This window comes from Rattus rattus, chromosome X (assembly GCF_011064425.1).
Source record: "Rattus rattus isolate New Zealand chromosome X, Rrattus_CSIRO_v1, whole genome shotgun sequence".
In the NCBI taxonomy this organism is placed as follows: Eukaryota; Metazoa; Chordata; class Mammalia; order Rodentia; family Muridae; genus Rattus; species Rattus rattus.
Window position 1 is genome coordinate 78,546,863 of NC_046172.1, and position 13,557 is coordinate 78,560,419.

Here is a 13,557-nt window from a genome sequence, read left to right on the forward strand (position 1 = left end):
AAAAAAAAAAACGAGTAACAATACCAACCATCCAGAGCTCCCCGGGACTAAACCACCATCCAAATAGTACACCTGGACAGACCCATGGCTCCAGCTGCCTATGTAACAGAGGATGGCCTTGATGGCCACCAATGGGAGAAGAAGCCATTAGTCCTGCCAAGGTTTGATGCCCCAGTGCAAGGGAATATCAGGACTCGGAGGTAGGAAGGGGTGGGTGGAAGGGTGGGTGGGGGAACACCCTCATAGAAGGGGGATCGGGGATGTGATAGCAGGTTTATATATAGGAAATTGGGAAAGAGGATAATATTTTAAATGTAATTAAAAAATGTCCAATAAAAAAAGAAAATGCCTTAAGTCCAATGTTATAAAAGTGATAGAGGTCTTTAAAGAGAAAAGTGAATATAGCCCTCACAATAATACAGGAAGATTTGACCAAACATGTAGAGACTTTTAAAGAAGAAACAAATAAATGCCTTAAAGAAATTTACAAAAATACAATTAAACAGGTGAAGGAAACAAATAAAACTGTCCAAGACCTGAAAATAGAAATAGAATCAATAAACAAAACACATCCCGAGAGAATCCTGGAGATAGAAAACTTAGGTAAGAGAATAGAAAGTACAGATGCAAGCATCACCAACAGAATGCAAGAAACAGAAAAGAGAATCTCAGGCATAGATGATACAATAGAAGAAATTGATGCATCTCATAGAAGAAAAAGTGGGAAATAGCCTTGAATGCATTAGTACAGGAGACAATTTCCTGAACAGAACACCAATGTACCTGATACAGAATTAATACCTAGAAAATATAAAGATGTTAAAAATCAAATATTCAAAACCAAAACCAAAAACCCCTGACCTATGTTTTTTCTTTTTTCTTTATTTCGGAGCTGGGGACTAAACCCAGGGCCTTGCGCTTGCTAGGCAAGTGCTCTACCACTGAGCTAAATCCCCAACCCCTGACCTATTTTTTTAAAGTGAGCCTTGATCCTAAACAAAGAGTTTACAAAAGAGAAAATGACTAGGAAATGTTTTTGTTTTTAATGTCCCTCATTCCTAGCAAGTAGAAAATACAAATCAAAGATTTCCTCTTACCTCAGTGAGAATGAAATGTCAGTAAAAAACAGACAACAAATGTTAAAGTGGTTGAGAGGGAAAGAGAGTTCTCATTCAGTCTTGCATAGTATTGCACACAGCTACAGTCAGTATGGAAAGAAATGTGTAGGATTCTGTAAAAGCTACAAATAAATGTATCTTATGTCCCAGCTATATGCCCACAGAACAAGTCATCCTATTCCACAGACATATCCTTATTCATGTTCATTGCTGCTCTATTTATAATAGCTAGGAAATGGAAACTATTTAAATGTCCTTCAACCAATGAGTAGATGATGAATATGTGATACAAACACACACAGAGCACACACACACACACAAACACACACTATGAAATACTATTCAGCTGTAAAAAAAGGAAATGATAAACTTTTCAGGTAAGAGGGTGGAAATAAAAAAGATCATATTGAGTAAGTTAACCCAGAGTTAGAAAGCCAAACATTACTCCTCTCTTTCATTTCCTAGCTCCAAATCTTCAGGTGTGAGTACATAGTTCAAATTAACTGCCTAAATCAGGAAGACCAAAAATTTCCTTAGCTGGGGTAGTCAGTGTGGGAGCAATAGAAAGAACAATAGTATAAATAATCATTGTATCTGAGAAATTGGAAAAGGGCACTCCTAGTCAGGGAGGCGTAAGGGATAGAAAAGCAGAAGGAAGGAGGACGGTAAAAAGTAAAAGTTTCTGAATATCTGAAGGAATCAATTATCTGTCTAAAATCTTAAATAACCTATAAAATGCATAACTCTGTGTATAACCATTCTTATCCAGTTTAAATGAAAATCACACCTTCTGTCTATTGTTTCTCACTCCTACAGACAAAGACCAAAACCACAAAAAAAAAAAAAACACAAAATAGAGCATGAGAATTCTTCTTTTCAGTTGTGGTTCAGGCTGTCTAGGAGAATATCAAGCAGACTATTGCAATTGCCCTTGCTTGCCCCCAACACACCATGCACTTCAGACTCGGGGACTAGAGACCCCTAAGCAGGAACTGACCTGAATGCCTTCTCCCGGAGGACTAGCTTTCACGATGCTAGAAGGAGCCATGGAAGCTTCCAAAGGAGGGAGGCAACAAACAGTCCTACCCAGCTATGATGCCTATGAACCACAACAATGACCATAATGACAGAATAACCCTAAGGTTGCAATAGTAGCATGCATACCTTGCCAGTAACCAGCAACTCTCTAATTGGACTTAAAACCCACTTATGAGAGGCAAACCATTCTGGTACAGGAAACCAAGCCATCAAAGTCATGGATCTTGGAGGAGAACCTATGATTACCATTTCATTAAGACAGCATAAGTACATTCTAAATATTTTTATTATACCCAGTAGTTGTGGTGTGGCTCACTCTTAGGACATACATTTAATCCCAAACAATGAAGATAAAGGTACTTTGTAGAAGAAAGCACCCACATTTTAAAGTAATGTCTAACTGAGTGGCAGACAAAGTAATGAATCAGAGAAAGATTGACAGAAGGAGATAGGCACAACTCTTCTGAGAAGGGAGAGGAAAGAGAGGCAGCATAAGACAGTGCAACACAGAGGGAGAAGGAGGCAGTTTTACCAGGAGAGTTTTACAGAAACAGGTTGAATAGACAACAAACTAGACACAGATAAAGACAGGATGGGCCAGAGAATGAGGAGCCAGAAGATGAAAACAGATTACCAGAGTTAGTTTGAGGCCACGTAGAGAAAATCAGAGGCCCAGAGAGACATCAAATGAAATTGGTCAGTTTGGAAGGAATTTGAGCCAGAACAGATGAGTTGGGCCAGCCAACAGAGTTCAGAAAGAGCTATAAAAGGTAAGCTTATTCAGCAGCAAGTCTCAGGAGCTGAAAACATTCTCAGCCTAAAGAAGATTGTAGAGAGGCTAGAAGTTTGCAGGACCAGGGTTAGGTTAGCAGACAGAGGCAGTAAGCCTCAGAGACAATTAAGTCAGGTGAATAAAAGATACATTAACAATTCCCTTAATGCAATACTGATGTTTTATGGGTAACTTGGAGTTAATCACTAATGCACATAAGCCATGCAATTTTTTGCTCCAAGTGAGAAACCTTTATTGCTTTAGTTAAACATTTTGGAGAAGTCAATGAGAGGAATATACATTCCTGAACACATATAAACATACCTCAAAGATTCCTTTTTGATGATGTATCACTTATTGGGGAATCTACATTTTGAAAGTCTTATTCACCAAAAATGACAAAGAGTTTCCAAAGAGCTCCCAGCTTATCTGCCTGCAGTGGTGGAGAGGTCCAGGAAAAGGGGATATGTGTATGTTCAAGCAAGATCAACTGGTAAAGTAATACCAGGAAGAGGTATCCTATGCTCTGAAATCTCCCTACATTCTCTTATTTCCTGATTTCTCTCTCTTTTTTAATTAAGTCCAGTTTGATTGTTTCAGCTTCTGTTAGAAGAAAATATCATGGCTCTCTGTCAGTCACACCTCTACTTATTGAGGACTGCTCCTTTTAACATAACTGCAGCTGTTTTGTATTCAGACTCCATGTTACTCACAAGGTGAAATTAAGTTCAAAGTTATTACTCTAACTCACATTGAAGAATGCTACTAATAAGCCAAAAAGCTATGGTTGAATCACTTGTACCCTGTTATCTCAATGTTCTGAAAGTTTCCTGTTCCCAGTCCACCCTCCCTCTTACCCCACTCAGTACAAGTCAGCTTCAAGGTTAGCCAAAAATTTTACTTTCTTCACTGTGTGCCTTTTGAACTTTTGAACTTGATTTTTTTTCCATATAAAAATGTACTCTGAAAAAAAATGTACTCTGTGACAAAACTAATACTGAAATTAGGCTCCTAGGTTCTTTTTTTTTTTTTTTTGCAGTTCTGGAAATCCAGTGTTATGGTGTTGTATTCAATAAACTATTCTTGACTAACTGAGATTGTATACATATGGTTTGAATTGTGATTTCCTGAACCCCAATGCTCTCATTTTATCTTTCTAATTGCTTGCACTGTGGGAATTCCCTGAGTCCTGTAACTCATATCTACTGACTTAATTATTGTTTGTTGCTGTGAAGAGACACAATGACCAACTCAATTTAAAAAGTAGCATTTAATTGGAAGTTTGCTCCCAGTTTCAAAGGATGAGTCCATGACCATCATGGCAGGGAGCAGGACAATGGGCAAACATGTATGTCACTGGAGCAGTAGATTAGTGCTTACATCTTACCTGCAAGTTGGAGGCAGAGAGAATGAAAATGGACCTAGTAAGTGCTTTTAAAATCCAAAGCCAACTCTCATTGACACACTGTAGGCTTAAAGCTTTCAAAACTTACCTTCATAAGGGTACTTAAATGCTTTAACCTCCCTACTGGCCTACCACCCACAAGAAGTAGTGGGAAATTATTAGGACACAGGGCAAGTAGACCTGTTTGTCAATAATTCTTCAGAGTGATTCTAGTCTTTATTGTCAAGATATCAGCATTTCAGTCTACTAGAAATCCCCCAAACAGGAATCAGCCCGTTCAGCTCAGTCTACTTGTCAGACACCACACAGGAATCAGCAACAGCAGCTTGATCCAGAAAAAACTTTGAGGCTCAACTAGATAGGTGCTAGTTCATGGAAGCAGCAAGAAGGGGCCAGAAAATCACATATCGTGAGAAATTCTTTGGTGAGTTACTCTCTATGAAGCTATGACAAGTGAAGAACAGTAATGCAGTAAGAGGCCATCCTGTGTCAGCACATCCTCAATGGAGATTAGCAGTGTTACAAGGCAAACCAAAGTACAAGCCTCACCCCACTATCTGTGGTCATATTTATATTCTTTCTAAACATCATGCATTCTTTCAGGGGTCTGCTTCAGGGAAACATCCTGTCATCTGTGTCTGCTTCAGCGAAATATTCTTTCACTTGTCTGCCTTAGTGAAATATCCTCTTACCTGTGTCTGCTTTGGCAAAACATCCTTTCACCTATGTCTGGCCCAGCGAAACATCATTATGACCCAAGTCTCCAAAGAATCCATAAATTTTCATATCAACACACCTTCTCCAATAAGGCCTCACCTTATAATCTTCAAAAGTGTTCCACCAATTAGGGATGTAGCATTCAAATACATGAGCCTACCGGGGCCATTCTCCTTCAAACCACTACCCTTAGGAACAGTAGTTAAAATTTTTACTTAAGGGAAGTGGAGCCAAAATGCCATTAAGACAAACTTGTAAACTATTGGCTATTACTTTTTTTAAAAAAAATATTATTCTTGTCATTAGAGGCCTTCAAGTATAGCTTCTCTGTCACATGTGCTTGAGTAGGTGACAGAGGAAAGAGGCTATGTCTATAGGTATTCTGATCTATGAACATCTGAATAATTAGTAACCTAACTAACATTCCCTGAAAAAAGCAAGCCTGAGATGACCACTAGACTGGCACCACAAAGCCAAGTCAGGGAGATAGCTTGAGATGACCATGAGTCTAACATCATGTAGGGCTGGGGGTGTGACCATGCCTAAGATGATCCCTGCAAGCTCGATAATGCACATGCAGGGAAGCTGCTGAACTAAGCTTAGCAATTCTGAGACCACTCCTGAGATGTCCCCAGACACACAGAATCCAGGTTACCACTAAGAGAAGCAATTAAGTAGCGGAGAGATGGAAGAGAAATAGAGGATGTGGGCACAATGAAAGGATGTAGAACTGGAGACTCAGGGGGTAGTAAGGACTCAGTGGTGTTACATGAGATTATAGTACTGCACTGCTATGTCTCAGTCTGTTGGCCCTGCAGCAACAGGGTTCTGTTACCATCAATAGAGACACATTCCTGGTCTGGGCTGTGAAGAACTGGCCCCACCCCTCACCTGGGCATTGTGGGATAACTGACCCTGGGGACCGGAGAGCAGGAAAATTGCCCCTGCTCCTGCCCCTGCCCCTGCCCTTGTCCCTGCCCTTTCCCCTGCTCCCTAACTAGCTGCAGTACTCCAGATAGCAGCACTGCACGTTGCCAAAGCAGTGGGTGAGCCAACCCTGAGAATATAAGTGTGGCAGAGCTAGCCCTACCCTTCGACTTCTGTGCATTAGCATGGAAAAAGGAGAGATACCCTTCTCCCACCTCACTCACGCCTTACCATCTGCAGCAAGCAGGAGATCTGGCTCTGGAGTCATGAGAGCAGGGGAGCTGGCACTGCCCCTCGCCAGGTGCAGTACTCAGGAAAGTTGGTCCTGCACCTCTTCTGCACAGCACAGTAGAGCTGACCCTGGTGGCAGGGGAGCAGGGAAGCCAGCCTGGGGGTATGAATGTAGGCACTGTTTTATTTTGCTCTTTCCTTTGGGTTCTTTAGTGTCTACCTCCCTTCTAACCATTATCCAACCTAATCCCTTCCACCACCACTCCCAACACTAGTAGGAGAGAAAGAAGGTTAGAGGGGAAAAGGGAGTATAGACTTCTATAGGCTACTTCCTACTAAATAGAGACATAGTTTCTTTGGGGCAAGTTCAATCTTCATTGTCAGGGTATTCCAACTTCTTTTAATCAAACTGCAACAATAGCAACCAGTGGGAAGCAGCAGTTGCCTTCTTCCTCAGAGTCCCTCCACCCACTCTAGCATTTATATACTCACCAGAGTTCTCAAAATTAAACTATCTACAGCTAGCAGAATCATGGTCATGCCAGAACAGGCACAAGGCAAATAGTCTTCTACTGTGGAAATTCTGAAGCCACACCATATCCCACACCTAAGATTACAACAAAAAAACATGTTCATATGACATAATTTGGTTTTAGACATGGAGGCAACTGGAAAAATTTCAGGTAGAGTTGGAAATGCTTGGGAAGTAAATAGCACCAGAAAAGGGAGAATGTCAAAACTCTCACTTCATTCCCCCTTTGAATCTAAAGAAAAAAATGTTTTTCTCTAACATTAATGAGACTTGATATTTTCTTAAAATGAGATTGTCAATGAACCAAACACTTTTTAGATCAGTAGTTTCTTCTATATCCTAGTAGCTCTCAGCTGCTCTTGTCTGAAAGGGCTCGTACTTGCTGCTGAGCCTGGAGCTAAGGTGCATCCTTGCATTCTTCCTTCATTTCTTCATATCCTGACATCTCTTCTACAGCATTAGATACTAAGTTTCCCATTTTGCTTTGCTCTATGTCTAGGCACCACTTGATGGCATTATTTTTTTATCTATTTTATTTGGCACCCAGGGTCCTTGCAATTAAAGTACCTGCAGCTGACAGAATCATGCCCCTGCCAGAGCACTAACAAGGCAAATAGTTCGCAGCCGTGGATAATCTGAAGCAGCCCTTTATTCCATACCTGGGATTAAAACAAAAGCATGTTTACATAACTTAACTGGACTTTCAAAGAAACCAAAAGTCTCACTACATGTGAGTATAGGAGAGCTGGCCCCACCATTTGTCTACCATGTGGTGACATGTTCAAGAGACAAATGCCAGCTTCCTCTTGCCCCTTGCCACCTACATCAGGCAGGAGAGCTGGCCCTGAGGTAGAGGGGCTGGTCCTTGCCCTCCACCTGAGCAATACAGTAAAGCTGGCCCTGGGTGTTGGGGTTTCAGGGGGAACCAGTCCTAAGAGAAGAAGATTGAAAGAGCCTTTGGGCTGACTAGCCTAGATATGTCTCAGCCCCAGATCCAAGGCTTTGAATTGGTCCACCTCAACATCTATCCCATTGATGGACTGCAGAAGTGCATGAAGGTCCTACAGATACAAAACTATAGGATCTCCAAGTCACAGGGTAACAACGGGCTATCTGAAAGGAGTCCCAGTAAGGATCCTATATTGATAAGGTATCAGAAGCCAGAGACTTTGTACCAGTTCAAGAAGTCATTGCAATGAACATTTGCAAGAAAGAAGTATGAACAAAAGGATATACTGTAGGGCACACTGCAACACACTACAGCTTCTGCAGTGAGATTTTTTTTTCTAATGGGGAGGTTGCAAGGGTGGCATAAGGGGAGGAGATGAGTGGAATTAGGGTGCATGGTGTGAAATTCACAAATGACAATAAAAGTAGATAGATAGATAGATAGATAGATAGATAGATAGATAGACAGACAGATAGATAGTTCCTGTCTGAGATGAACAAAGCTGACACAAATTAGCTTTCCAAGCTGGTTGGATAAAACCACAAAGGCCTGGACCCTATACCAAAAGTATAGACAACTGAAGACAGCTGGAAATAGAAGTGTCCTTCCTCAGGGAAGAGCACACCAATTGGTTTTCCAGTGTCAGTCAGCCCTGAAAACATATACAGGCAGCATTATAAGAACTGAAAAGATTGTATCTAGGAATATGCATTTGTGTGCACACACACACAGGCACATGCAGATGTGTGTACATATGCATACAATAATAGTAAAAACAAAGAGGCCATGAATTTGAAGAATAGTGAGGAAGGGTATATGAGAGGATTTGAAGGGAAGGTATGGAGAAATGTAATGAAAATATAATCTTAAAATTAGAAACTAAATATTGTCCCTGGTATCCTGACCATGGAGCATCTGATTCACAATGGACCAGTTTTACTAAAATATTTACTTCTTTGGAACCAGGTTATACAGCCTTATCAAAAGTAGAAGGAAGGTCCAGAAAACTCCCTCCTACTAAGTCCTGTATACCTCCTCTGTCTAATTCTCTGCTAAATGGTAATACAGTGAATGTTCCATGCCCACAAAGTGCTTTCCAAAAATGCCATGAAGAAGCTTCTCAGGCAGAAGAGGTTGTGACTGTGCTTGCACTCATTAGAGAAGTAGGACCAAATCTTGTCCATGAAGGGTCCAAATATACCATATATAAAGATCTAAAACAAAAATATTACAGAGAATGGGGTTCAAAACCATTTAAAAGATACTATCACAAATGTATGTGAAATGTGACCTTTTGATTGGCAATCCCTTATGAAAACAATTCTTACCACTGCTCAATATAGTCTATGCTTCATAATCAAAAGCAGAATCCCCTCATAAATGTAATGTATAATCAATTGATTGGACAAAAAAAAATATTGAAACAGTGGCCCAACAGCTTGTTAGCACTCTATAGGTTAATAGCCAAATCAAGCAAGTTTCTATAAGTGTATGGAATAAAGTTCCTGGTCTTAATACTCCCTCAAAGTAGTTTTCCACTATCATACAAAATTCTACAGAGCCCTTTTATGTACTTTGTTATACAAGTTATAGAAAGACAGATAATGATATCGAGGCCACTTCATCCCTTTGATTAACTTATGAAAATGCAAATTCTAATTGCAAAAAGCCCTTCATTCTGTAGTTGCTACTCTTTCTCATATATTGCTGATATGATCAAAGCATGCCAAAATGTTGACACAGGATCATAAAGCTCAGAATCTATGTGCTTCAAATGTGTAAAAAGAGGCCACTACCAAAAATAATGTAAAGAAAAACTTGCTACTAAACCTCAGTATAATAGGACCCTTCCCCAAATAGGCCAAAAGATAAAAAAGGGTATTGACCAATCATTGGATCATTATGGGCCAATCATTATGATCTAGAACTAATGACAAAGACAATCCAATTTGGGGAAATTGGAAAGTAGACACCAGGGGGCAGCATGTTGACACAAACAAGTCCTCTTACTGTGTCAGCTTAGAATTCCAGTGCTCAGGCCCAATGACAACAACAGACTCAAGCCAGCTGCCAACTCCACAGCAGTGCTCCTAACCCAAAGAGAAGAAGAGATTTAATTACTGCCACTAAAATTAATTCAGGATTAGACTTATTTATAACTAAAGACTTAAAATTAGATTTAATAGGAGAGGTAAAGAGAATCCCCACAATTCTATGTGGACTTCTTCCAACAAACTCCTTGGAGCTTGGTATTAGGCATATCAAATTGGACTATAAAAAGATATTTTGTTTGCCCAGATATATTTAGTTCATATTATACTCATCAAATTTATATAATGGTTTGTTCTGAGCTACTCCAAGAAACTCCAGCTCTAATTTGTTTGCCCTACAGATTCTTGATTAAGGTTACTAAACTCAAGAACTCGACTTCTCAAAGTCATACTGGATTCAGCATAGTATATAATATAATATAGTATAATATAATATAATATAATATAATATAATATAATATATAAACCTTATATTATAGTTTTCATAATCCGACTCCACATAAAAGGCATTATAGACACAAGATCTGGTATGTCAATTGCAACTAAACAATCCCCGATTTCTAATTGGCACACTCAGCTTCCAGTTTTAGATATTCGGGGGTTGTGACAAAACTAGTCCTCTACAAAGTTCAAAAACGTTATGTGTTCCAAAACAAAACTGCTATTTTTCTTTTTTTTTTTTTTTCTTTTTTTTTTTTTTTTTTTTTTTTTTTTGAGCTGGGGACCAAAGCGCTCACCACTGAACTAAATCCCCAGCCCCCAAAACTGCTATTTTCAACCCCATATTTTACCCTTTGTCTTTCTCCATTTAGGTAGAGACTACCTGTCTCAGTGGGGTTGTGGATATCTCTATAACTTGAATATCCTAAAGGCCACTGAAATACATCTCTGATTAAGGGACAAACTCAACATGTACCCAGCTAATGCTAATGCAAGAACAGTTTCAGAGAGACCATATAAGACCTCCATCAGCACCAGAAATTCACCTATGGTTTTTAATATTCCCCAAATTTCTAGCAGATGGGGCCAATAGATCAAACAAGGAGTCATTAACGTGGCATGTTGATGCTGGGATGTGATATTCTCTTATGATTCCTGGAGCAAGCATTACACAGTAGGAGGAAATTCTGGCTGCCCCGTTTGCTTCAAAACATTCCCAGATCAGTCTTTCCAGTTCATTGATTCTTATTATGTGACTCAAGACATCCTACTATATACATATAATGTATTAGAGCTTGCATGTGGGTTTAATGGAAGAAAAGGCCTGAATGGGAAATAATGAAATTTCACATAACATGTAAAAAGGAGATATGTCCTCCTAAAAGAGCAAAAAACGGTCTGCCATTCCTCTGAAGTTTCTAAAAGAAAATTGAAATCTTGAGATATAATGGGATGTGTTTCAAGTCATCTTGGCTCCTACCTCAGACTCATTGTGTTATCAGCATTTACCTCCATTCAAAGTTTCCTTTGTAGATCCCACAGAATTGCCTGCCCTCTCACAGAAAGAAATCATCATTCTAATTACTTAGCCATATCCTTTTTTTGTCATATTTTTTTTACAAAAGGCTCCTTGCTTCCCCTTTTCATCAAGGTGCTGAAGCTTTACACAAACAAGTCCTGCTATCACAGGCACGAGCTCAGAATTATTTGATCCTCTCCCTTGAGATGCATTGCACCATCTTAAGAAGAGTCAACCCCCTGTGGTCTTCATCCAAATGATTTTGATGTTACTCACATGAATTCCTTTGTGCATTCTAAATGTGTCCTTGTTTGTGTTAACTTTCCAGGGATTATCTATGCTGCTGCTCAAACTTGTGAGCTCATTTGAGTGACTTGCAGACATTACTGACTGCTTTCTCTGTGTGGGCATCCTAAAACAGATCAACACAAATGAGGGGATTTGTTTGTTTGTTTGTTTTTGTTTTGTTTTGTTGTTGTTTTTATACCCTTAAAACTTTTATCACCCAGCTGTTTTGCCTGTGCTTAGTCCACAGTTCATGGTGTTGCTCATGGTGAAGGCCTATCTACTGAGTAAGGAGGAGGCGGCCAGTGAGATCCACCACTTCAGCTTCTGCTTCTGCCTCTGGCCCAGGGACCTGCCAGAGGTTGCTGATCCAGGTGGCTGTGCTGTTCCCACCCACCCCCCACCCCACCCCCCCCACCCCCACCCTTCAGGCCAAGTCTGGCAGCTTTCAGGCGCCTACCACGATGAGGATGGGGACTTGGTTGCCTTTTCCAGTGATGAGGAGCTGACAATGACCAAGTCCTATGTTAAAGATGGCATCTTCTGCATCTACATTAAAGAGAAGAAGGAATGTCCGGATCATCACCACCATGTGCTCAGAATGCCCAAGCATGGTGCACCCCAATGTGATTTGTGAAGGTTGCAACGGGCCTGTGGTGGGAATTCGCTCTAAGTTCAGTGTGTGCCCAGACAACAACCTGTGCAGAGTCTGCGAGGGGAAGGGCCTGCACAGGGAGCACAGCAAGCTCATCTTTCCCAACCCCTTTGGCCACCTCTCTGATAGCTTCTCTCCTAGCAGCTGGCCGAAGCTGAAACATGGCCACTTTGGCTGGCCTGGCTAAGAGATGGGCCCATCAGGGAACTGGAACCCACGTCCTCCTCAAGCAGGGGATGGTCGCCCTTGCCCCCCAGCTGAGTCAGGCATTGAGGCTGACATTAATGTGGAACATGGAGGGAGGAGAAGCCACCTGACACCCATCTCCCCAGAAAGTTCCAGCACAAGCACAGAAGACAAGAGTGGCACTCAGCCAAGCAGCTGCTCTTTGGAAGTCAGCAAACCTGACAGGGCCGGGGAGGAACATGCTCAGGCTCTGACAGAGCAGATGAAGAAGATAGCCTTGGAGTCGGTGGGACAGCCAGAGGAACAGATGGGGTCAGGTAACTGTTCAGGAGGAGATGACGACTGAACACATTTATCTTCAAAAGAAGTGGACCTATCCACAGATGAACTCCAGTCTCTACAGATGCCAGAATTGGAAGGGACAAGCTCTCTAGACTCTCACAGGAAGGACCCACAGGGCTGAAGGGAGCTACCCTGAACCCTTATCTCCCACCAGAGACTGATCCCCGGCTGATTGAGTCACTCTCCCAGATGCTGTCCATGGGTTTCTCAGATGAAGGCAGGCGGCTGGCTCAGCAGGTTCCTACAGACCAAGAATTATGACACCGGGGCTGCTCTGAACACAACCCAGTATTCAAAGCACCCTCCACCATTGTGACAGTGCTGTGACCAAGTCCCACAACCCACACCCTTTGTCTTCTAGTTGCATCACGTAGAGTAGTAGGGATTCTACAGGCCCAGTGTCCTGTTCTAAAATCTTCATGTGGGAATGTGTGATGCCTTCTAAGGCAGTAGGAAAGTGCATAAGGGGAGAAGAGTTCTGAGTGTGCATGCTGACGCCTGAGAACACATCCAGACAACTGTGACTGGGCTCCTCTGCTTTCCCTCGACCTGGCCTTTGCCAGGGAACCACGGAGGCACGCTGCACTCCACTTGCTCTTGCCGTCAGCATTGCACCAGGTCCATCATTCCTGCCTGATGACCTTTTTGTGTTTGCTTTATTAAAAGGGATTAGTACAACTGATAGTTATTTTCAACAAATAAAGCCATTATGTTTAGAGAGAGCTGTACATAGTGAGGGGAAGATGGCAGGCAATGCCTCCTGGAGCATGGAGTGCTTATCTGAAGGATCTTACCATAAATTGTCTTAATGGCCACAGTTTAGGGTTTTTGTCTAATATTAATGCTTAAAATACAAAACCCCCATGCAGCTTCTTCTGACTTGATTTTTA

General features: G+C 41.3%; 1 non-coding gene and 1 pseudogene across 1 annotated transcript; both read left to right on the forward strand.

Moving 5' to 3' along the window:
* The first annotated feature begins 5,345 nt into the window (after positions 1–5,345).
* On the forward strand, positions 5,346–5,471 carry LOC116889523. Its single transcript, XR_004386465.1, has one exon. It is a non-coding gene; the product is annotated as a small nucleolar RNA SNORA17 (small nucleolar RNA).
* A 6,266-nt stretch (positions 5,472–11,737) lies between these two features.
* Positions 11,738–12,983, forward strand: LOC116889127 (annotated as a pseudogene).
* The last annotated feature ends 574 nt before the right edge of the window (positions 12,984–13,557 follow it).